The sequence below is a fragment of the Aulostomus chinensis genome, chromosome 5 (genome assembly GCF_037954235.1).
Source record: "Aulostomus chinensis isolate RoL2024-O1b breed Wild chromosome 5, RoL_Achi_v1.0, whole genome shotgun sequence".
In the NCBI taxonomy this organism is placed as follows: Eukaryota; Metazoa; Chordata; class Actinopteri; order Syngnathiformes; family Aulostomidae; genus Aulostomus; species Aulostomus chinensis.
The window spans coordinates 6,162,697-6,189,410 of NC_141324.1; the positions used below are offsets into that span (position 1 = coordinate 6,162,697).

Consider the following 26,714-nt stretch of genomic DNA (forward strand, 5'->3'; position numbering starts at 1 on the left):
AGAAATACCATTCAGGAAAGCATTGAGGTTTTGATAAACAAACTATCCCCAACTACTGGTGACCCATCCAGGGTGAACCCCGCCTCTCGCCCAAAGGCAGCTGGGATAGGCTTCAGCGCCCCCGCGACACTAAACAGGATAGGTAGTAGAAAATGGATGGATGGATGGATGGACTATCTAACTGTGATGAAGAAAATGAAATGAAATGAAGAGAGAAACTGAGGAACATACTGTCCATTCATAAAGAGGATGAGGGTTAAATGTAAAATCATGAGAAATATTAAATATATATGTATATATATATATAGTATATACACATAATATACACACATGAATATACATATATATATATGTATATATATGTATATACATTAAACAATTTCTAAGTCTTAATTCAAGGATTTGTTTAAATGGTTAATGTTTACATTTTTTGGCCTTTGGTCACAGTTTCATATTATGGTGACTACATAGGTGATAGCAGTTAGAAAACAAGTGGTGCATGACATTGAGTAAAATTTAGTGAAGAAAACTACACCAACCTTTAAACAATAATCTACATTGTTGACACTCAGAAAAAAAAATGTGATATAGTGGGCCTCCCTAATTGCCTCATCCAATAGGAAGTCAGAGGGCCATTTTTTTCCTCATATTTACACAACTCTAGTGAAATCATTAAGATCAAAATCATAAAATCCCAGTTCAGTTTGATGTTCTTGTAAGTGTCAAGTTAGTATAAGTCAAAATCTGTGAGAAATGTCTTTTCTCACAGATTTTTACTGGTGCTTACATTAGCTCTTTACCAGAATGCCAGCAAACATGGTAAATAATTTAATCATGTGCGCTACAGATTTCCCAAATGTTTCCAGATCAGATAGATTAGATTGCCAAAGGTTAATGTGATGGCTGTAACAATTCGTCTAATATAAAATTACAGTTCGTTAATGTGTCAACTGTAATGTTAAACATCTTAACTGATGCCCCTTAAAACTTTACAAATGTGACCAGATCAAACAAATCAGGGGTTCTTACATTTTTTTCACGCCGAAAAAAATTAGGCTCTGCGAGTACCACCACTATGATCAAAGTTGAGAAAACAGTCATGTAGCCTAATTTAGGCGGGCAACTCAACCAATCTCAGGTTAATTCCATTTATTCCTATAATTTATTATTTTGTTGGCCATTGTCAGCCACAATGTGCAAAGGCATATAACTACAACTGTCATCTCTGCCACACTGCTGTCATATTCACTAATGGGCAGCCCTCCCTCTCATACAGTCATGCACAGCAAGTGAAAATAAATCATAATTTTTTAGTCTTCATTAACTGTTTTACATTCATTTTATTTCATGGTATTTACTGTTTTGATTGTATTCTTTGTTTGTTTTTGTTTTTTTACATTTTTAACAAGTTTGAAAACCACTAAAATAGATATTTTTGTTGTGTAAAAAGCATTTGTTCACTTTTTTAACAACTTCTGTGTAGTATTGTGAAGTGTGAAGATTTATTATCCTGAGTAGAAGTAATTCAACTAAATCCACACTTAGTAAGACTCTTGAAGGAGCAATGCTGAATAGATACACTAACACATAATCAGTTGTGGGAAAAGAATGTGGGGGACTCTAACAGAGCAGATGATGGGTTTAGCCTCAAAATGTTAGAGGGTCAGTGAACTGCCCTATGTGGGTAAGCGTAATTAGTCATGGGTAACGCAGAGATGAGTGGTTGTGGTATAAGATGCATTGAAGAAGGGTAAGGAAATGAGACAGGATGAGATGAGTGGTTGTGGGATAAGATGCATTGAAGAAGGGTAAGGAAATGAGACAGGATGAGATGAGTGGTTGTGGGATAAGATGCATTGAAGAAGGGTAAGGAAATGAGACAGGATGAGATGAGTGGTTGTGGGATAAGATGCATTGAAGAAGGGTAAGGAAATGAGACATGTGCATGTGGGTGGTGGTGATTGTGGGGGTGGGCCATATCTCACCATGCTTGGGGTTCTATACTCTGCCTTCTGACAGGGTATTTTATGATTGCAGTCACTAATATACAGGGCTGCCTTCAAAATGCCTTAAAAATTATACTTTAAAATCTATTTTTCATTCTTGTGTTTTTTATTGTTTGATGCTTTTCTTTAAAGTAGAAATCTTACAGGGTGCAGCTTATAACCACAAGAAGTTGTTAAATTGAAAAATTGCTGATTTAAACATCTAGTAAACACTTTAAAAATTACAGACACATTTTCCTAGCTTTTCTAGCTATTCAACAAATTCATTCATATGAATTATACTGTAGGTGTCAGTGTTAACACGTTATTAACTAGTTAACCCATCCATCCATCCATCCATTGTCTTCCGCTTATTCGTATTAAGTTTCGGTCCAGGATACAGACAACCTCTCTTAAGACCTTCCTTTTTGATAAAGCTTGTTCGTATTAAGTTTCGGTCCAGGATACAGACAACCTCTCTTAAGACCTTCCTTTTTGATAAAGCTTGTACTTAGGTCTGCCTTAGGCTAGCCCCTAGATATGCTGCTATAAACTTAGACTGCTAGGGATGTGTATGGTGCACTGGGCTTCTCTCTCCCCCTTGCTTTCTTTCTACAGTTTTTATCTGTCTTTCTCCATTATCTGTCTTTGTCTCTGCCCCGCTCTCCTGCTCTCATTCCCCCCAACTGGCAAGGCAAGGCAAGGCAAGGCAATTTTATTTGTATAGCCCGTTTTCACAAACAGTTTGTCTCAAAGGGCTTCACATGGCATCATAACAACATCCTCTGCCCTTTGACCCTCACATCGACTGAGGAAAAACTCCATAGAAAACCCTTTTAACAGGGAAAAATCTGAGAAACCTCAGGGTGAGCAACAGAGGAGGGATCCCTCACCCAGGACGGACAGACGTGCAGTAGATGTTGTTACAGACAAGAAAACAGTTTACAATACAAAATGTGGGAAACACGGAAATGTTAATAACAGCTGAAGAAGGAAGCTTCTGGTAGGGGAGGCAGGGAGAGCAAGCCAGCTTGATGGGGGACTGGATGGCAGACTGGTTCATGGAAGGGGAGTGCAGGCCAGTGTAACAGTAGGGAATAAGGGGGGGGGGGGGGGCGATGCAGGCGGCGGTTGGGGCTCTGGTGGATCTGTGGAAACACAGAGACTGGTCAAAGCAAAAGGCTGTTCCTATTGACTCTGGAATGGCTCAACATTTTTGCCTGTTAAAAGGAAGGTTTTCAGTGCTGCTGTTGCAGGATGTGCTTGCTCATGGAGAATTGTTGGGTGTAAATTCATTGAAGGAGTGTGGTACTAGACCTGCTCTACTTGTAAAGTGTCATGAAATAACTTTTCTTGTGATTTGGCACTATCCAAATAAAATTGATTTGACCTCTTGACTATGTTACTCTTTGTGTTGAGTCTGTAATCCCTGCGAAAAAAGTTGTTTTTCCAATGAACCTCAGAGAAAAAGGCAGTTTCCAGAGACAGTAAAGTTGAAATAGCAATGGCCAAGCACAAGGGAAAAAAATGAAAAACAGAACATGAATCGCAGCCTCGGGTCAGCCTGGCAGGGGATCAGATCTATCCATCAATCAGCATGCTATTAAGACCAAGCAGCCTATCAGTTTAAACAGAGTTGAGGATTTGAAATTACCATGTACTTTTATCACAGTTTAAAAGTCTAACTTCACTCAAGATGTTTACAGGTTTCAGGATTCTCGAGTGCCCCACAGTTATATACTAATATCTAAAGAGTAGGTCATTGTTTTATGAAAATAAACTGGGTAAAGGAAAGCCTCAAGCCCTGGTTCCATCTGTGGTTGGCCTCTGCACCGCTGTGCTGATCAACTCAGTGAAGTTTTTTCAAGCTTTTACAAATGTGGATTGACAGCTGCCAGTCACTCATAAATTGGAAATCCCTAACTATAATTCCCAATCTGAACGTTAAAAACCCCAGAGAATTAAATTAATTTAGACATTTAGTACTTTTCTTGAGGTGAAAAGTCATGGAAAAATTTTTATAGGAAGATGCTTGTCAAATCAGTAAGGGAGTTGTTCAGTGATTCTTAATTTATGGTTCACAAGCTTCCTGAAGTGGTACAAGGAGTGTAGTGATACAATTTGGGATTCAAAGCCACTGTCTCATTTGTGTGCTTATCACTCTTTCCAACTTTTCAACCTTTGTGATGGGGATCTCATACACATTTAGAGGCCACAAGAGTCTTGGGAGTATGCCAAACAGAAAGCACTACTACTTGAGTTTTCCTGGCAACAAGGTCTCGTTGATGCGCTACATGTGTGTGTTGGTATCATTTTTTTAGTTGTTCAAACTGCTCTGTGTCTTTGAGCTTCGCATCATATCTTCCCAATGTCTTTACTGGCATTTCTGAACAGTTAGGACAAGTGTTCTGCCGACACGAAATCTGTGACTTGCCCTTTCATGATGGAAATGCTTCTGCACTATATTTGTGATTCAATCACTAGATTTGTGATTGTTGGCACCTGGAAGAAATCAAAGGCAGCCCACAGTAATGATTAAGAGACTGATCCATAGACACTTGGCAGACCAATGAACAAGACATGGAGATCTCTCCCTTGGTTCTTTGCAGTCTGGATGTGATGCCATATGGTGCTGTTATGTTCAAGGCATCCTGAAAAGCCTGTGAAGCCAGTCTTTTGGATTGCTGTGTCAACTGGGTGGTTTTGTTTCAAATACTGTGGCAATTGTGCCAACAAACTGAAAAAGATCTTGCCCTCAATGTTTAGAAGGTTTAATTTGGTGGAACTGTTCAATGGTAGTCGAGTTCTTTTCTTTCGGTATGAGCACTCCTCTTGCTCTTCGCCAGGATTTCAGGATGATTTGCTTGTCCCATGCCACCCTCATGCTTTACCACAGGATTTTCAAGACATCTGGAGCATTCTTGTAGACACTATACAGTACGCCATTAGGGCCTGCTGCAGATGTCAATCTTGCCTTTTTAACTGCCTGCTTCACCTCAGCTTGGGAGGGCTGATATCAAACTGATGTTGTGAGGGTTGTATTGAAGGGATGTCAGTGGGGACAATGATCAGTTTATCTTTTTTCTCATCAGTATAGATAGTTCTCAGATGTTCTTTAACCTGGTCTTTTGATGTTTTTAAGGATCCTCTCTTCTCCTTTGTGAATATGCCTTTCACAAATTTAAAAGGGTCTTTGTAGAAGTCGGCTCTGGCTTTTTCTTTCTTTTTCCAGGGCATCCTCAGGCTTTCTGCCTGGTGGAGTTCCTTCTGTCAGCTGTCTCTCCATGCTGTCACACGGCCTTTTCTTTGTCGTCAGTTACACTTTCATAACAGTCACTGGGTTTTCTTCCAAAAGATCAGTAAAGCTAATAGAACTAGATGTTTCAATCCCTTTAGTTGGAAACTCTTGACAGTAGTAGCCGGTGTGGAGTGGTGCAAAAGGAATGTAAAAAAAAAAAGTGATTGTAGTAAATGGAATAAGCGTGACTCTGCGTGGTCCTTGTAGAGCCGAATTTCAGAGGTGGTACTTTGTCTGAAAAGTTTGAGAATCCATGGAGTAGATGATGTCAAATGTTTTATTCATGATAAAGGTTATAAACACCTGGAAAAAAACGAAAGCTCATATGTGATTTTTATTCAGCTTTTAATAAGAAGAAGTCTCATATTTAATTGAGAGGTTTACTTCTTATTTTAACCTACATAATCAGCTTTTAACATTGTTTCAAATTAAATTAAATTATTAACCAGCAGAATGCAATAGGTTTTACTATATCTAACTTCTTGGTTTTGAAAACAGGTTGGCCACAAGGGTGCATCCTTTCACCTCTTTTTTTTATTATGTACACTAAAAGCAGTACCGTATTTTCCGCGCGATAAGGCGCATCGGATTATAATGAATGGCCTATTTTAAAACTGTTTTCATATACAGGCTGCACCGCATTATAAGGCGCATAGAATAGAAACTACTGTAGTGGCTGGGGTTGCATTATGCATCCACTAGATGGAGCTGTGCTAAAGGGAATGTCAACAAAACAGTCAGATAAGTCAGTAAGTCAAACTTTATTAATAGAATACAAACCAACATTCTGACAACTCTGTTCACTCCCAAAACAAGTTAGTGCATTCACAATACGGTACCGTACGTACCGGTGGCTGCGTGAATGATAGCCTTGAGTTTTATCTCTGCGTCGTAAGCATGTCTCTTGAAAGGTGCCATTTTGGGGTCTTTATACACACACAAGTGGTGTGGGACAGGAATTCCCCTTTACCGTTTTTACCGGTTATTTCGGCGATGCCCCCTGACTACGGTAGCCATAATTAACCAATATTGATCCATATATAAGGCGCATCGGATTATAAGGCACACTGTCAGTTTTTGAGAAAATTAAAGGCATTTAGGTGCGCCTTATTGTGTGGAAAATACGGTAGGTCTTTTTAAGTGGGCAGCATTCATATAAAATTTTCAGAGTCACTCAGTCCTGGGTGGCACAGTGGTGCAGTGGTTGGCACTGTCAACTCACAGCAAGAAGGTTTGAGCTTGAAATCTTCCTGTGAGGAGCTTGCATGTTCCCCCTGTGCCTGTGTGGGTTCTCTCCGGGTACTCCAGCTTCCTCCCACAGTCCAAAGACATGCAAATGGTAACTAGGCTTATTGAATACTCTAAATTGACTGTAGGCGTGGCTGTGAGTATGAATGGTTGTCTGTCTCTATGGCTCTAAGGCTGCTGGGATAGGCTCCAACCCTACAACGACCCTGAACAGGATAAGTGGTATCAGAGCGACAATGGATGGATGGGTGGATGGATGGACTGCACTCCTGTCTCTCCTCCAGGGGGAGTCAGACCATGACTGTGCTCTTCCTACTTTTGTGGAGTGGTGTGGCAACAGTCTCCTTGAATTCAGTGTTTTGAAAAAATAAGAAACTTTAAATTGATTTTTGAGGAAAAATCAATTATGAAAATATTGAAAACATAGTACAAGTATTTGTCTCCTGTGTTTGACTCCATTCTAAAGTTTGACGTGATCACTGAGTCATTTCTCAAACAAGGTCAACAAAGAGTCCTTTGGAGTTTGTAACTCCATCCTGTGCTCTGTCTACCTGTCTTATATCAAGGTCTTAGGAATTTTTATTTTTTATCTGTTTGTCTAACAGTTGGTCTTTGAAGTACAGTTACTCTTTCACAAAGTTCGTAAAATCTGTTCCAAAACCACTGTAACCATACAGAGCGACTTAAACTCTCTGGGACACACACATTATTTAGAGCAGTGACCCCCAAACTACGACCCGCCTCCACATTTGGCCCGGCCCCCTGAACAATATCAGAGACACATTTTGATTTTTTTCCATATGTATAATTGTATTTGATAATAAAATTGATAACTTGCTATGAACTATTTTCATTATTAACTATTAAGGTGTGTTCACTGGGGCTGCAACGATTAGTCGACAATGAATTCCATCGTCGACTATTGTCGCCACACGCATTTTTCCAACAGAGTGAGGCATCTCACTTGATTATAATCTCTGCCGAATATCGCTAATGCGCAATAGCGTCTCTGTCTCTGAGCGGTAACATACAGGAACCCGGCATCAACATCAGGTACGCGTACCAAAACTTCTAAAGTTTGGTGCATTTTAGCCTGGATACGGCGAATAAAAAGACTACTTGCAAAGGTTGCAAAGCAGACCTTGGTGTCATGGCAGTACCTCCGTGATGCACGAACATTTAAAGACGCCCATCGGACAGTTGAACGAAACAGAGTCTGACTCGCCTCGGTGAGATTCAAGTAACATTCAAGCCAATACGGTTCTTATGACATACATTGTACATTTTATAAGTGTATTTTCGCTATAAAAGGGAGCTCTAGAATTATGCCACACTGTGCCAGACAAACGTATTTTAAATTAATGAATGTTTTGAATTTTTCATTGTGCCCATCTTTCTTCTTTATCATTTGCCACATAATTAAATCAACTTCACGCTAAATTTAAGAAAAAATTAATAATTATCCGATTAGTTGACTAATGGCTTCAATAGTCGGTGACTAGTCAATTATTTAAATAGGCGTTAGTTGCAGCCCTAATCTTCACACCAAACGCAACGCGAATTTTCACGTCACTGTATTCGTGCGAATTTGATCGCTGGATCAATATGTTTATATTCGTGAATAAAGCGTCGCGAAAATTCACATTGACGTTTGGTGTGAGCACACAGTCAGTAACTATTTCATATACGCATAGAACGTGACATTCTATTCCACCCATCTGCAGTCTGTGCCCCTATCTGGCAAACCCCAGAAATAAATCCTAGACCCGAACCCAGAGAGGGTTATTTGGTAGTGTCTTTATATATTTCCTGACTTTTTTTCTGTGAAGAACCCAGAGAGGGTTATTTGGTTGTGTGGCTTTCTGGAAAACAATACATTTTTACGTTTAGGCACCCCCACGGTCGTCACACTTTTTCTGTTACAAACTGACCCCGGCCCCCCATCAGAGAAGGGGAAAGTTATGTGGCCCACACAGCAAAAAGTTTGGGGACCTCTGATTTAGAGGGTAAAATTATTACTGACCATGTCCTGTCCAGTGAATTTCCCGGGGGTAGTGGGGGACAATGAGTCCGAATGGGCCATGTTCCGCTCTGCCTTTGTTGAGGCGGCTGTTGTGAGTGGTCGTGGCAGTAAGGGTGAAGAAGGAGGCTTACAGGGCATGGTTGCCCTGTGGGTCTCCAGAGGCAGCCGACTGGTACCGGTAGGCCAAGCGGTGTGCAGCCATGGCAGTCCCCAAGGCAAAAACTCAGGCATGGGAGGAGTTTGGTGAGGCCATGGAGAATGACTATCGGTCAGCTCAGAAAGGTTCTGGCAAATTGTCTGTCACCTAAGGGGAGCAGTTGAGTTTGGTGGCTGGAGGATGTTGTCTCTGCTTTTTGTGGATTCTGTGGTCCTCTTAGCTCCATCAGGTCACAACCTCCAGCTCTTGCTGGGACAGTTCGCAGCCAAATATGAAGTGGCTGGGATAAGAATCAGCACCTCGAAGTCTGAGGCCATGGTGTTCAGCCAGAAAAGGGTGGTTTGCCGACTTCAGGTTGGGGAGAGGTCCTGCCACAGGTGGAGGAGTTGAAGTATCTCTGGGTCTTGTTCATGAGTGAGAGTAGGATGGAGCGGGAGATTGACAGGCAGATTGGGGTGGCATCCGCAGTGATGTGGGTGGTAAACCGGTCCGTTGTGGTGAAGAGGGAGCTGAGCCAAGAGGTGAGGTTCTTGATTTACCGATCAATCTATGTTCCAACCCTCATCTATGGTCATGAGCTTTGGGTAATAACAAAAGGACAAGATTGCGAATACAAGCGGCCGAAAGGAGTTTCCTCCGCAGGGTGGCTGGGCTCTCCCTTACAGATAGGGTGAGAAGCTCAGTCATTCGGTAGGTGCTCAGAATAGAGCTGCTGCTCCTCCATGTTGAGAGGAGTCAATTGAGGAGGTTCGGGCATCTGGTGAGGATGCCTCCCGGATGACTCCCTCGGGAAGTGTTCCAGGCATGCCCAACCGGGAGGAGGCCGACCCAGGACTCACTGGAGGGATTATATCTCTCAGCTGGCCTGGGAATGCCAAGAAGAGCTGGTGGATGTGGCTAGGGAGAGGACAGTCTGGGCTTCCTTGCTGACACTGTTGCCGGGACCAACCGAATAAGTGGAAGATGACGACGATGACGGTTGAATTGCTTTCTTCACTATTCGGCTTTTTTTTGCTACTCATTTGAGTAACATTTTGTGCTACTTCAGTAGCTTGATGGGTGTTTCTGGGTCTACTTTTGTGACTATTTGTTGGTGGTTTTTGATAGCCAGGATGTGGAGAGAGCATGTGATGTGATTCAGCTGATGTGGTGATGGACACTTTTTGAGGGTGCACTGTGTGTGTTGGGTTCAGTATAACCTTCAGTTTGGTGCAATTTCAACCAAGAGATTTAATATGGCAACCACTGATGATTTTATTCGTGCACCTTCAGAGGGGCTGCCTCAGCCTGAAACCTCCATGAAACTTTCTGCTTACTTTGATGTCGAGATTACCAGCAGTGAGAAACGTCTTAAAGAGGGTGTTAAAGATGCGCTGAAATCTATCCTTACTGAACATGGTGTTCTTAAACCTGCACCTCCACCAGCCTCTGGACCACGTCCACCACCTCACGTGTCAGCCGCTGCCATTGAGTTGAGGTTAAAAGAGTTGGCATTGCAAAGGTTGCAGCTGGAGGATAGGGATAGAGAGCGGCAATTAAGAGAGAGACAAATGCATTTTGAGCATGAACGGTCCCTTAAAGACCTGGGGCCTCATGTATCAATACTTGCGTGGATCTCATACTAAAGAACTGCGGTCACAAGAATCGCAAAACTTGCATACGCACAAAAAAATCTGGATGTATCAATATGTGCGAGTGCTGGAAACCACGCACGTTTCCATGATACATCCCAATCAGCATGGAATTGAGCGCAGATGTCGGTGTGACCAGGCCCGCCCCCGTTAAGCCCACCTATAAATGCACAAGTTCATCTAAATAGGGTCTCCACTGTCCGCACTCGCAAAATCATGTCAAAGAAAAAGAGGTTCACAGCCTGCAAGCTGGAGGTGCTGGTAGGAGAGGTGGAGGAGAGACAGCATATTTTGTTTGGCAGCCTGACCAGTGGTGTCAGTATAAGCAATGAACGTTGTGAGTGGGAAGTGTGAGAGGGTGAACGCGGTAGGTTCGGAGCAACGCACGCCCGCGGAGATGAAAAAAAGTGGTCGGACCTGTTATTGGCTAAAGTTCCCGTCTAATCACCAGTGTTGTTTATCATCATGTTCATACATCTTAACTACTTCTAATGACGGAAAGAACGAGTTGCTATGCGTGTTTGAGGTTTTATGACAACGGTAGAAAAGTGTTCGCTCCTCCTTTACTGAACGATCAAAGTGATACAAAGCACAGTTTTCCTCACTAAACCTGCACGAGCATAACTACGTCATAAGCTTGCACCACTACTGGCGCTCTGAAAGATTTCCTCTCTATTTCTAATGCATGTCTGCAATTCTAACTTCTTAAACAATGCAAGCTAAACGTATGAATTAAATCTAAAAATGGCACAACAGGACCTCAAGGTGGAGGTCAAGCAGCGTACAGCTGCCCTCCGGAGGAGAGCGGGCCAGACAAGTGGGGGTGAGGGAGAGGGGCGCCTGACAGATTTTGAGCAGCGGGTGGTGGCAGTCATGGGCAGCACCTCTGTGTTGCCACCACCCACACTGACTCTGAGAGCCTAGAGGGTAAGTGGCAACTTCATTTCTTACGCAACATTTCCACATGCTTTGCCACGGATGCAAACGCAACAAATACACAGAATCAGCCATTTAAATAAATCAATATGTTTAACAGAAATTGATCCGTCAGCCATGCCGCTATACGTGCAGCACCCCTGCTGGCTCCTGCGCCAGCCTGTCCGCCGGCTCAGAGTCATCTGCCAGGACCAGCGGCATTCGGGCCAGCCCGTCCCCCGGCCCCAGCACAAGCACCAGGCCGACAAGCAGCGGACCGTCCTCCAGCCCACACAGATCCAGTGGGAGGGTCCTCACACAGGTGGTTCTGCAGTCGCAGGAGGACATAACGGGGATCAATGAGCGGCTTGACCACCTGATAAATGTTCTGGAACGTTTCGTGGACAAATAAATTAATCTGGCTTCATGAATCGTGTAATCGCTTCTTACCCATTCACAGTGTGGAAATTCTGCATGCAAGGATGGCTGCTCGGCCGGGATCGGCGTCCATCCCTCCAGCCTCTGCGCATCGATGATCTGCACATTAATGGAGTGGAAACCCTTACGATGAATGTAAGCTATTCCTCGTGGGACGGCACTTTTATGGCAACATGAGTGCAGCCAATGGCTCCGATTACATTAGGGAATCCAGCTATTGCTACAGAATGCACTTTAATATTGGCCTGTTCAACCGCAGCGTAAGGGAATTTAATGTACCTGTGGGAGAGGCGGATGATCAGGTCCACCACCAAGGGCATGGCCTGGCTGAGGGTCGACTGGCTCACCCCGGAATGGTCCGCCATCTCCCGCTGGAAGCCTTTTTTGTGCCCGATGTATGTGCAGTTGTCAAATAATGTCAGTTACCAAACACCGCCACAGGGTGTCACCAATGGCCCAAAGTGCAGTTAACGCAAGAATTGGCTTTCCGCCAACTTCTATGGCACCTCCGGAGTTGGCATGAAACAGCACAAGTATCGACGACTTTTTGCGTTGATACATCTGAGCGTGAGCGTCGATCCTGGCGTACACAAGTTTTTCTTGCGTAAACCGCGTTGATTCATGAGGCCCCTGAAACTCAAACATGCTGCTTAAGGAGCCCCACTAATGTTTGGTCATCTGAATTTGATGTAGTTAGACACATTAGACTAGTGCCTCCTTTTGTGTAGAAAGACGTTGAGAAGTTTTTCCCTCATTTTGATCAAGTGGCTGCAGTCTAAAGGTGGCCTCAGAATGTGTGGACCCTGCTGTTGCAGAGTGTTCTCATGGGGAAGGCACAATACGCATATTCTGATTTAAGCCTAGAGGAAAGTCTTGACTATGAGATTGTGAAAAGTGCTATATTGAGAGCCTGTGAGCTTGTCCCTGAGGCGTACCGCCAGCGTTTCTGATGTCTTCGTAAGACAGACCAACAAACTTATGGTGACTTTGCTTAAGAAAAAGAAACACTTTTTACCCAGTGGGGTAAGTCGCAGAAGGTGGACACAAAAGAAGACCTCAGAAATTAATCTTGCTTGAAGATCTCAAGAACTGTCTACCCGACGTTGTTCATACCTATTTTAATGAGCAGAGAGTTACAGCTATTGATAAGGCTGGTGTTTTATCAGATGAGTTTATGCTGATTAACAAAATCAGCTTTGATAAAGCACGAGCTCAGCCGCAGGGGACGGCTGCGTTCAACGGACCTCGTTCTTCACTGCCAATCCCCTCTGCCTTCAGCCCTTTCACCAGGAGGTCAGCTCCTGGGGCTGCGTCAGAGAAGGCTTGTTTCTACTGTAAGAAGCCCAGTCATCTTATTGCTGAGTGCCTTGTTTTGAGTAGAAAACAAAAATCTGCTTGGCCTGTTGCTTTGTTTAAGTCTGTACGACATTGTCTAACTGAGGCTATGGAGCCTCCGACTCCAAAGTGTGAGCTGGCTGACTCTGTGTCCTTCCTCATGGATGGTTTTGTTTCTCTTGTTTGTGATCCGTCTAGAAAACCTATTAAGATCTGGAGGGACAGTGGGGCCTTTCAGTCCCCGATCCTCCAGGATGTCCTCCTGTTCAGTGACAAATCTGTCTTCTGCTCTGACTCCATCGTTGAAGGGTTCAGTGGGGGTCACCTGTCTTTGCCTCTGAATCGCCTTCACCTAGAAACAGCTCTGGTCTTGGTTGATGTTGTTGTGGCTGTTTGTTCCTACATTCCCATTAAGGGTGTGTCACTCATTCTAGGGAACGATCTGGCTGGTGCTTGCTGCTCCTGAGGTGGTTCCCCTTCCTGTGGCGCCCACATCCAGACGAGCTCCAGAGGAAATATCCAGCCACATTCTCAGTTTGCATTACCAGGTGTGGCATGTTGGAGAGAGAGAAGGATAAAGCCCTGGGTTCGGAGATTACACTTTCTGACACCTTCCTGACAAAGTATGAAACACTGGGGTTCGGTAACGTCTTCCCCTCCCGTGAAGAACTTAAAGCTGAACAGGGGAAAGACAACACATTGTCCCCTCTCATTGAGGAAGCGGTTTCTGAAGAAGAAATTGCAGCTATTTCCTGTGAATATTTTGTTAATGATGGAGGGTTGTTGAGAAAGTGGACTTCTCCCAGGATGTCAAGTGAAGATGACTGGAGTAGTGTGTTTCAAGTTGTGGTTCATTGCGCATATCTGTTTGACATTTTACAGTTGGCTCATGATAGTTGTCTTGCAGGGCATATGAGTGTCAGGAAAACCCTGGATCAGGTGTTGGGGCACTTTTTCTGGCCCGGTGTGAAATCTGACGTTTCACAGTACAGTAAAACATGTCATGTATGTCAAACCGTTGGAAAGCCCAAGCAAAAAATTCCACCTGCACCATTACATCCAATCCCTGCTAATGGAGAGCCCTTTGAGAGGATCCTGCTTGACTGTGTTGGTCCACTCCCTCGTACCAAGTCAGGTAACCAACTTTTGCTGACTATGATGTGTGCAGCTATTTGGTTCCCTGAGGTTGTTCCTATGGAGAATTACAGCTTCTGCAGTTTCTAAGGCCCTTATTAAGGTTTTCACACTGTTTGGTCTTCCCAGGGTTGTTCAAACTGACCAGGGACTGAAATTCATGTCCCGTGTCTTCTCTCAGGTGCTCCAGCAGTTATCAATTCAGCACTGTACTAAATCCACATACCACCTAGAGTCTCAGGGAGCCCTGGAATGGTTTCATCAGACTCTGAAGACAATGTTGAGGACCTACTGCAAAGACGATGAGAAGGACTGGGATCATGGAACTCCTCTACTCCTCTTTGCATCCAGAGAGGTGACTCAAGAGTCCCTTGGGTTTAGTCTCGCTGAACTCATGTTTGGCCATACGGTGCGGGGTCCCTTGAAACCGTTGAAGGAAAGCTGGCTTGAAGACCAGCATCCTCCGACTAACCTTTTAGATTTTGTGTGCTGGTTTTGATTGAGGCTCAAGAAGGCCTGTGAGATGGCCACGAAGAACTTGGGAGAAGAGGTTCTTTGGACCTGATGACAAGGTATTGGTGTTGCTTCCACTTCCCGGTTCTGCTTTGCAGGCTTGGTACAGTGGGTCATATGTAATTCAGCAGAAGGTTGGGGAGTGTGACTATCTGGTGAGAACTCCCGATCGGAATCGTAAAACATGTTTATGTCACATTAATCTTTTGAAACCCTACTGTGACAGGAATGGTGCTGTGTCGTCAGACGTGAAGGCTGTCGCAGTGGATACTCCAACCTGTGTACCTGAGAGCAACACAGAGGTTATCTCTCGGGTTAGATTGCCAAACTCTGAACTCCTGTCCAGCCTGGTGGCCGCGTGCCCACGCGTATGAACGTCCTTCAGCTTATGGGAGGGAGTGTTATGTCCAGAGGTGTTTCACTGTTTTTCATGCTCTATCATAGAGCCCCTCCTCTCCCGATCTCCAATAGCCAGCACCTACCGCTCACCTTTAAAAGGCCCAGCCAGGCTCCTCCCCCCTCTCTCCCTCAGACCACAGCCAGGGTCGGCAGCCATGCTGCCAACTTCCACACCATTCTCTTCCTTGTTCTTTTGTTACCAATAAACCTAGTTTTTTTGCAGCCATTGTTTCACTCCCCTATGTTGCCTCTTGTGAGCCAGAGACATAACTCATGCCACAATAAACACAGTCTTCACATCATAATATTTTGAAGTTCACAAAAAGAAGGAGGTCCCAAGACTAATATTCAAAACTTTTTGATTGTAATTAGGGCGTGAGCTCCAAAGCGACAAAGACCCTATTGTATCTGTTGCGTTTATGTCTTCTTTCTTTTTTTATAATTCTGCCATGTTAGACCTCAATTTTCCCCCCTAGACATGCTCAAAAACTCACCAAATTTGGCACGCACATCAGATCTGGTCAAAAAATTGATAAAATGTAGAAATTAGCCCCCAAAATGTGCTCCATAGCATCACCTAGGTTAGGGTTGTGCCAATTTTGGACCCCGAACAAATGCTATCTCCTCCTAGAGCATTAATGGTTTTGCCTTCAAACTTTGATACATGACTTATGACACTGTGAACAAAATCATTAAAAACTTTGTAATAACTCAAACGGTTTGGATTCTGTAAGCCCTGAAATTCGCTGTGTCACATTATACCTTACAATGAAAACCAATGGGGAGGCAATCTCTGGACATATACTTTGGGTCAAACTGAGACTTCTGACATCTAAACTGTAAGTTTGACCACTTTCTAACAACTATCACTGGATTTGGGACAAATTTTACTATTAAAATGTGAATTCTAATGTAAGATTTGGCTAAAGTCATGGGATTTATGACGATATGTCACAACAAGACTACTCTAGAATCCTCAACAAACTGACAGGGAAAAGGAGGGAAGGAAGGGTGGGGGTGGGTAAAGTCAGAGCTATCAGTCCAGGTCTGAAACATCTACATGCCCGTGTCATAAGCCCTGCAACTGCGTCGCACCTCGATGTGCTCAAGGGTGCGAAGGCCCATTCAACGCTGCTTGCAGCTTTAATTATATTTATCTTATGTAGGAAAAAATGTATGACTACATCCTACTTTAGTGAGTTTGTAAAAAAACAACAAAAAACAGAGGGATATGGAAATCTCACTATATGATGAAAACAAGATGCTCATAACTACGATAGGATGAGTCATGCAGTGATGATGCAGTTATGACTCTCTGCTATGCCCTGCTCACATGGAATATCTAAAAGATACATGCCTTAATCTTTATGAAACTGGCATAAAATCATCTCTGTGATTGCAGGCATATTTTTACTGGACTGTATATTTGACATGACCCTGGAAAGGCTTTGTGGTGCATCCCCGTAGCCAGCTCCAAAGCAGACATAGGTGGGTGGGCCATAAAGGTCAACAGATAGGATGTGTTCTCTGGTTATTGTACACACACACACACACACACACACACACACACACACACACACACACACACACACACACACACCCGCTTACTAATGCACACACTCGCACGCACGCACAACAAACACACACAGCATAGAAACTTCACATGTAATCAATGGAGCCAGTGTTGTTAAATTGTTTTTCTCGTTCACCTCCCCCTTCCCCTTCCTGCTTCCTCCAGCACCCTTCTACTCCTCCTACGGTATGTTTTCACTCTGTGTCTCAGCCATGTTCAGTTAGGAAATGCTGACATAATTAAAGATGTAATTGTGAATAAAAGTGTTTGATTACTTTGCTATGACATGTTCAATGTTTAATAAGACTGCATATGTTGTGTAGAGTTAGACTAGTTATATCATTTAACAGTATCTACACCATTGCATTCAGCTAGAATATAAACCTAGTACAGGCAAGAGGCTGTACAGTACAAGTCATAAACTTTTTGTAAAAACCCCTATTAAAAATGCATATTCAGAATATGCTGTATATAAAATGCTTAAATTTATTAGATGACCACTTAATGTCAGCTTTATGCCACAGCTGCCCTAACAGCATTAAACGATTACCAAAATTATGTTTCTCTAGTGGTTAATACACAAGTATGTTGAAGCTCTTTCACCGAGACATTATTTTTTAATTAAAAAAAAATATTGTTATCTGTGAATTTTCAAATTTACTGTTTTACAAAAATAGGAAAAATAATAAAGCAAAAAGCACAAGATGTCAAATTATAGTAATTAACTTGCCTTCTTGATCAGAAAAGTCAGTTTTAGTGGTTTAATGTTTTCCTTGATTTATTTTTGACTTCTCAGAGAAGCCCAGGGAGCAGCCTAAAATTTGATTATTAAAAGATTAATTCATTTCGCAATTCCTCATTTCTGTTCAAAGTGGTAAAACATTGAGAGCTCAATGTCTGTATTAAAGCGCTTCATGATGCTGGATGTTCTATGAAACAAATAGGAAAAGACATAAAGTGTTCTCACAGTGTGGTAAAGTATGCTTGAAGTCAATTGCTGAGATTGGTACTTACGAAATGCACCAAAGAAGAGTCAGGAGACAAAAGTTAACCTAAGCAGATTTCAGACACCTCAGGATTTTAAGTACTATAGACAGAAGGAAGACCACTGCTGCTCTTCATGCTGTGATGCATGTTTAAGTTCACATACCGTGACGGGATGGAAACGTATTTAGTCGGGCCTCTTAGAGCATAGCAGTCAGAGGTTCAAATCTGGCCACAAGAATCTCTCAATGGATTCTCTGTGACCAAACGCGAACCTGGCTGAACAACGACCACTCACATGAACATAACCCTCCTGGCACCTTTTTTCTTTACCTGTCAGTCCATTTGTGTATCTATCTTTTGTCTGTCCCCATGTCTGTCAGTCTATGTGTCTCACCGACTGTTTGTCTTTGTTTTCTGTTTGTCTGTCCGGTATGTATATCCAATATATTTGTTATATTTTGTATCACTCAGGATAAAAATGAACTATAACTTAAATCACGATCAGAAACAGTATCACTCAAGTGTGGATCATTCTTTTCTTTATTTTTGACTTAATAAAGGAAAGAAAATAAGTAAAATCAAGTTTGTCAGCTGGAATATTTGGGGCATAGACTCACAGGCTAGAAGGACCAAGGTCCTTAACCACTTAACCAAATTACAAGCAGATATTTGGCAATTACAAGAGACCCACCTCTGCCCATCTGAACAACACAAACTAAACTCTTCACAATACAACCAAGTTTATTCAGCAACATACAACTCTAGAAAAAGAGGGGTCCCAATTCTAATTAAGTATCGAAGTATTCCACTCATTATAAATTCAACAAAAATAGATCCAGAGGGACGCCACATTATTATCCATGCCTCTCTCTTCAGTGAAAATTACATAGTTGCAAATGTCTATGGTCCCAACAGTGATGACCCCCCTTTTTTCCACACGTGCCTCTCCTCATTCAATAACAAGCCTGATTCACCTTTAATTATCGGAGGAGATTTTAATACAATTATAGATCACACACTCGACAGATAGTACACCCAAAGCACCTTCAAACCATGGACTTTGATCTGAAGGTTTGCATGTTTGTGTAATTGTCCCTTTGGTTCTGCAGTTACAGGAGTGTGTTTTCTGTGAAGGGATTATTTTATTTACAAGTTCACGTGTGTTGTTTTGGGAGCCTACAGTGTGTCTCTGTACAGAATGATTTGTTTTAACTTTGCTATGGTTACGGGCAAGTTTGCACATGCGTCCAGCCCGTCTGCGGTGGAGTCAAGCGGGTGCGGTTTAGACGTGTGAGAGCCGAGAGTGTGTGTGGTGTTAGCCAGCCGTGCTATTTTCATCTTTGAATGTGGACAGTCAGACAACGAGAGATTGTGGGACATTTTTGGGGGAGTTAAGACAAAGTGAGTTTGTATATTAACGGTAGCTGTACGCTATCGTGGCTCCATCACTGCAAGGGAGGTGGACAACTTGCGGCTAGAGTGGGAAGAATCCTAGGAGCATGTGCTCGCGGACAAGTCGACAGAGAGGTGATCCAGGAAGAGGCTGGTTCTGCTCTCGCTCCAGACTGTGCTTGTGGGGCGAGTGCGAACCCCGGCAGGAGGCTCAGCCAAGCTGCACCCCCCCCCCCTTCTCTACATAGGGAGGTGTCCCCCCTCTCCAATGCCCCTGTTGTATCCAGCAGTTGCAACTCACCCCTTTCCCCCTTCTTACACGCACCACTGATTCAGCGGCGCTGCACCTTCATGATCATCTGGCCCTGCCAGGGGGCCTCAAGTCGGACTGTGTGTGTGTTGTGTGTGATTGAATTAGTGTGGGAGGTCTCGCTAGGGAGGTAGTGTGTGAGTGTGTATCAGTGTATGTGTGTGTGTGTGTACTACTATTGTATATTGGTTTATGTGGTTCTTTATTACATGGTTAACTTTGTTGGTAGTCTCCTCTCACTCCTCTTCAGGTTGGGTCTTCGAGTTTAAATTGGAGTATTTGCTAATTAGTTAGGTAATTAGCTCATCCCCCTTAGGTGAATATACAGTCCTTTATAGGCTCCAGTAAAGACTTCATCTGAAATAATAAAACAACACATAAATGAGTTTGCTTTACAACCTATTACACAACCTAACATCCAGGGAATATTGTGCATAGATTTCTTTCTTGTTAGCATCACCATCATATCCACTCTCTGATATAAATATGCATCCCATTGTAATAAGTGACCAGGCCCATGTATCTTTTCCACGAACACCCATCATACTATCAAACCTTTCTGTTCAAGATGACGCTTCAATACCTCCCTCCTTATAGATCCTGATTTTGACATTTATTTCAAAAGAGAGTGGGCATTCCTGATTGATATTAATGATTCTCCAGACACCTCACCAGCAACTCTGTGGGAAATGACAAAAGGAGTAAAAAGAGGAAAAATAATACCATACTCATCATATAAGAAGAAAAAGACATGGAGATTGAAATGAACTTGAGAGAAACTCAAACAGCTGAATGACTCATATGCAAATAACTAATCAGAAGCTATCCACAATGAACGAAGACAAGTTAAATTCCAATTGGACAAAATACTTCACAAAAAAAAAACTCAATTTATAGAAAGATTAAGACACGATCAATTTTAATACAACAATAAAAATGGGAAATACCTGGCAAACCAATTACAAAATAACAAAGAAAAATCCATAATATCTGTAGTAAGGGATTCAGCAGGAAGGCCAATGTTCTCAGCCCAAGACATCAACAACACTTTTCGATCATTTTACAGTAAACTATACACCTGTGATCATGAACTGGATATATCAGAAATTGATTAATTTTTAGACATTCTTAATCTTCCCAAAATAACAATAGACCAAGCAAATATCCTGGACAAACCACTCATGCAAGATAAATACTTTAAGGAACTCAACAAAATGCCAAACAATAAAGCACCCAGTCGGGATGGCCTCCCTGCTGAATTCTTCAAACATTTCTGGAACACTATTTCACCACTAATCATGAAAATGCGGCAAGAAATCAAACACACCTCCAAAATTCCCCAACACATGAATACTGCTCTCTTCTCATTACTGCTAAAGCCCGACAAAGACCCAAGTCCAGTTACCAGCCTCTATCATTAATCAACACAGACATTAAAATAATATGCAAAGCCCTGACCATCCACAGCGAAAAAATAATCCCTCATATAATAAATCCTGATCAAACCTGTTTCATTAAAGGATGACATTCTTCAGATAACATGCGCAGACTTTTTAACCTGATAAACATTTCTGGATCTAACAACCTCAAAACCATTATCACCTTCCTGGATGCTGAAAAAAACCTTCGACAGAGTCAATCAGACAAAATGTCAGCATTACCCAAAATCAATTATCTTTTTACAGTGATCCCAACACAAACCACCAACTGGTTTCAATCACAGGACTCTATCAAAAACAAATTCTATTGGAAAAATTAAAAAAAAAAACTCGCAACATTACAAAAAAGTATAACAGCAGGCAGTCTAGAGGCACCCAATTTTCATTTTTATTTTCTTTACAATATTAAAATATCATTTTTGTTACAATATATTTATAACTGGATTAATCACACAACACAGTTTCACTCATGGACAGAACTAGAACAAGCACAATGGAAACCCATCTTAATATCTGACCTCCAATTTCTCAACACAAGTTTAAAATGTTACAGTGCATTCAACAATACAGTAATTTCGACAACTCTGACAGCTTGGTGGAAAATGAACAAGCTCTTCAAATTCACTTTAACCTCCTGCAAATATACCCCAATTTGGAATAACCTAGACTTTACACAGAAAAAAAACTCACTCCTAGATTCTGTCACTTGGAAAGAAAAAGGAATCACACACCTACACCACATCATCCACATGATAAATTAATCTCATTTGAAAATGTCATTCACACCTACAGCGGTGGGACGAACCAGTATCTTCAGCATTTTAGATTAAAATCCCTTATCAAAGCCCAAATCAGTATAACTACAAACAACCTACAACCTCCAGCACTGACAGAAGAATTATTTGACTTTAAAAACACAAAGTAACGACTAACAAAATTATATAAAGTATTACTAAACCAAGACATTCACATAACTCACCACCTTCCTTACCATACATTTTGAACAGTTGTGACGGATACTCCCCACTGCTGTCTCATGTGTGCTTGACTGTTTTGCTGTTGTGCCATTATTGTTTTTTTGTTTGTGTTTTGTTTTTTCTCTTGTTATTGTCCATTGTTTTTTTAAATTTCTTATTTCTTGCTTGTTTTATTCATATTACACTTTACTCCTATTTATGTCTAATTAAATGTTTGCAAATACAATAAATAAATAAATAAATAAATAAATAAAACCTAAGCAACATCTCCCAGTAATCAGAAAAATGCTTTTTTTTTGGGGGGGGGGGGGGTTGTAAAATAGCTATCAGTATAATTCACATGTTTATCCAGTCATTGCTCAGTAAGCCACACACATTTTGATGTGAATGAAACAAACAAACAAATAACTAACACTAACACTGACTGTTCTTACTACCTTGATGTAAACACATGACAGAATCATGTATTCAGGTGAACCAATTCTTGCTTGCCCTCGACTATGCCGATTCAAGGTGCTGAGCTGGAAGTGTTAGCATCAAGATACAATAAAATATACTATAAAACTATATGTGCCCAACATAAGCCAATTTCCGAGAGTATGTTTCTTTGATAAATGAAGGACTTTGTTTCATGATGTTAGTTTGTTGTCATACAATATAATGTCACAGCATATCAAGTTGAGATCTCAGGTTCTGCACCTTTGAGAAGTACTGTGCATCTGAAGCTCTGCTCACTTGACCCCTTTGTTTGACTGTCTGTTGGTGCACGCCTCTTTCGTGTTCCAGTGGGTGGGTTGGGATGAGGAGAATGCTTGGAAGGCAGACAAAAATCACACACACACACACACACACACACACACACACACACACACACACACACACACACACACACACACACACACACACACACACACTCTCTCTCTCTCTCTTTGAACCTGCAGGTCAATATCAAAAATCAAAATGGGAATTTTTTTTCATCATCTCAGCCCATCTGCCAAATCACACGCAGAACATCTTGGAGTCAAATTCAATTCACGATTGAAGTTTGATGAACCAATCAGTCAAATTGTGAAATTAAAAATCATGAAGATCCACATTGTCTTTAAATATATTATTCATGCATTCCAGTTTATCCAAACTGGCCAAAAGGAGGGGGCAGATTAGTTTCATTCTCATCTCCCTACTCCCATAGCCCTTTGGCCTAAGTATTGAGGTATAAATCTTGATGTTTGTCTACACTGTGTTTGATGGTTTCGCCAGCTCTTAGATTACAGAACTCCTGTCCACATAACGCACTATCAAGGACCTTATATCAACTGACAAAAACACCGGCCTCCTCTGAGATCCAGGCTGAAGTGTTATGGTGACAACTCCTGAGCTAATTTTTGTAAAAATCCCTTTGACAGTTTAATGTTTCCCGCCTGTAATCCAGCTGGGGTGTCTCTCTGCAGGTCTTTGTTCTCACTATATACTCCATTTGACCATGTGACTTTACAATCATGACATCCACCAACAAATTCCTCAAATTTCGTTGTATGCTACACAATGTCAATAAAGGCTTTTGATTTTGATTTTTTGATTCATCTTTTTGGTATTGTTTATCAGTCTGTCAGCAAGATTATGTTCAAACTATTAGGCTGAATTCGCCAAACATGGCAGAGTGGTGTAGTATTGGCAAAAGAAGAACTCAATAAAGGTTAAATGGGTTACAGCGCTACCTGGTTGCAGCAGGAAATTACATCTCTGACTATTTAATCCATATTAAATTTGGTAAGAAAGGCCTCAAGATCTTGGTGATGGGTTTCTGTGAAGATAATGAGCTTTTGTTAAAATGAAAAGAATTAGAGAAAAAATCAAACCCAGGTCGATTTGATATCTGGCCATATAAATATCTAAATATACAGTGAACACCCAGTTGTTGGTTTCAGCAGTGAAATTGCATTATTATCCCCTTACTCCTATGGTAGAAGTAGCAGTTGTGGCTGCTGAGGACTAAACATAGATTCATACCATTATACCATGTCATCTCAGCTTGGACAAACTTGGAGGCTAGCAGAGGAGTGTGCCCTCCGCAAGATTGAGGACAACGATATTCATCCATCCATCTATTCATTTAATACTGTTTATCCGTTGAGGGTCACAGGGGGGCTAGAGCCTATCCCAGCTGACAGGATATTTTGACATGGTCACCAGGGGAATGAGGGTAAAACCAGCAACCCTCCTATTGCTAGATGGCCACTCTACATCTGAGCCATGCCGCCCCAAGGGCAAAGACAGAAAAGAGACAATACAGGAAGAAAGCATTTGTCAGAGAGGTTATCAGGAGTCTGACCTGAGAGAAGGATTTATCAGAACAGCTAACCCACCCACACGCAAATACATACAAACGAAGAGAAACAAAAGGTATTCATAACTATTTAGTATCTCACTATTTATGATATCCTATCAGGACTAATATCCATATGAATTCATCAGCTTTAACTCAGCTAATAAAATGTGTAAGAAGAATCTGAATTGCTTTTTGCCAAATTGGAAATCATGTTACAGACTGTACTGACTTTAAACTATCAAAAATCTGACCTGAAACTGGGTTTATCACCCATTTTTGCCTCTAGCAAGTGAGTGGACTTATCAATATATTTTGATTTGTTTTTTCACAAACAACACACCGGCAGTTGCGCTCCTGGAAGCATTGAGAGTTGGCAGTATTAGGGCACGTTTCCACTGGCTCACTTTGGCTCAGGTCCGGTGGTGTGGGGTTGGATTTTTGGCCCCATTTTTACTGGCCCCAACATAATATTAATAGATACCATTTTGGTCCCTGTACCGCTGTGGTTCCAAGTGAGCCGAGCAGGGACTAAAATGTGACATAAACATATAGTGGGGCGCTGATTGGGTAACTTACCTGCTTATGTCGTCTACTTCATATAATCTTGGCTGAAGCGGAATACTGGTCGATCACTTGTTCAAGTCTTTTAAACTTTCCTTGAGTGTTCTGTTTCGCCACTTCAAGCCTTGCCTGTCTGTTGTCCCTCACTTTTAGTTAAAGCAAAAACCACTGACCGAGCAATAGGCACAATGCTGCCTCCATGTCATCCATTGTTGCTGTAGGATATCTGACAGTTTCTGTAAATATATCTGCTTATGCATGCATGACGTACAGGGAAATGAAGAGAGATTCCCTAATTTAATTTGTGTGTGTGTGTGTGTGTGTGTGTGTGTGTGTGCGTGGAGGGGGTTGGTTAGTTGCATTCAGAGCATTCATTTTCTTTGTGGCAGAGATTTACTGTAAATTGTCTAGAATGAAAGGCAACCTTGAAATAATTATGGCAGGAAAATATAATCTCATGTTTTCTGCATAACAGTGCCACTGGCAGAGGACCATCCACCAACTGAGGTTGTTTAACAATTACCCATTGCTCAAATGAAATGCTGCAGTGTTGTATTTGATACTGTGTGCATCTCTGTGCCTGTAGGGATCAGTATGCTCATTCAGAACTGCTGGTCAGATAATGACACATCTGCAGAAACCGCCTGCCTCTTGACAAACTTTACACTACTTGAATAAAAGCAGAGTTTCTGTAGCTTTCCTGGGGCCACGTGGATCTCATACTAAAAACTTGCGGTTGCAAGAAGAGAGAGAGTTGCGTACGCAAAACATAATCCAGATGTATCAATATGTGTGAACACCAGAATCCACGCACGTTTCCTCAATACATCCCAATCAAATCCTTGGAAACCTTGGAGCTGTCTGTGAGGGGTGGGTTGATGGGTGGGTGCATTGGTGAGACTCAAGGGCATGACCAAGTATTCGTAGCGTCCACGGGGGTCTTGAAAGCAGTCTTCCACTCATCTCCCTCACGGATACGTGCAAGGTGTACGCACTTCGGACGTCCAACTTGGTGAAGATGGTAGCACTGACAAGGGGTTTGAAGTTGGAGTTGCTCAACCGGGGAAGGCGTCTGGGTGGACCGAAGGCAGTGGGCGTGGCAGGGAATGCTCTAGCTGAGGATGCGGCCTGAGCGCCAACTGATGTGAGGGGTGTGGAGCTCCAGCCAAGGTCTGCTTAAGATGAATGCCGTGTCAGGGGAGTTGATAATGTAGTGACGGATGCTTTCCACATGGTTTCCTGAGACAGTGAGGGTGAAAGCCTCGCACTGGTGAGTGACGGGACCCATGGGGTATCCATTCAAACCAAATGCTGAGAGAGACCTCTCCAAAGGTGTAACGGGGAGGGCTACCTCCAGGGCATAGTGATGGACAATAAAGCTCTCATCAGCCCCAGAGTCAATCAGTGGTGAGATTCTGCCCCTGCCAGGCGAGAGTCATGATGAACCTGGCCTTGCTGGAGTTGAATAGGTGACTCACTCAGAACCCCCAAGCAGGTGAGCCCTGGCTTTTGGCAGCCAAGCTGAGGAGGCTCTGGAAGGCAGGATTGGGCAAGAGTCACCTGAGTGTGCTGAACTAGCACAGTACATGCTTGCTACATAGGCTCCTCTTCACCAGTAGATGTTAAGGGAGCAGGAAAGGCTTGAACAGGCCAGTTAAGACTCACTGGAGGTGGGGGGAGTGGCCTGGTTGCAGTGTAGCCTTGGTGAGCCCTCTCTATGCTTCTGGTGACGTTCATCAAGACAGATGGAGAGGGAGATGAGCTGATTCAAGGTGGCAGGCCACTCTTTGCCAGCTAAGGCACGTGGTCATAAGGCTTCACGTGTTCTGCCAAACCCTGTCGGAAAGCACTTAACAATGCGGCCTCATTCCATTAGCAACGGGCTGCAAGAATGCGAAATTCAGGGACAGAACCCTCCTTGAGGATGGAAAGAGCTTGGGAAAGGAATTGGAGTTGGTGAGTGTTGGTGGCTCCGCAGGTTGGCTCAGGTGAGCTTGGATATCCAGAGACATACGTGTTGACAGGTGAAGCTCTGGTGTGGAGTGAAGTGCAGACTCGTCTTTTGTAGTG

The 26,714-nt window shown here is 42.5% G+C and overlaps 1 protein-coding gene across 1 annotated transcript in view; it reads right to left on the reverse strand.

The window, feature by feature from the left end:
• The window catches only part of col15a1b (collagen, type XV, alpha 1b), a 130,962-nt gene that overhangs the window by 99,081 nt on the left and 5,167 nt on the right, over positions 1–26,714 (reverse strand). The gene's annotated exons all lie outside the window — the stretch shown is intronic.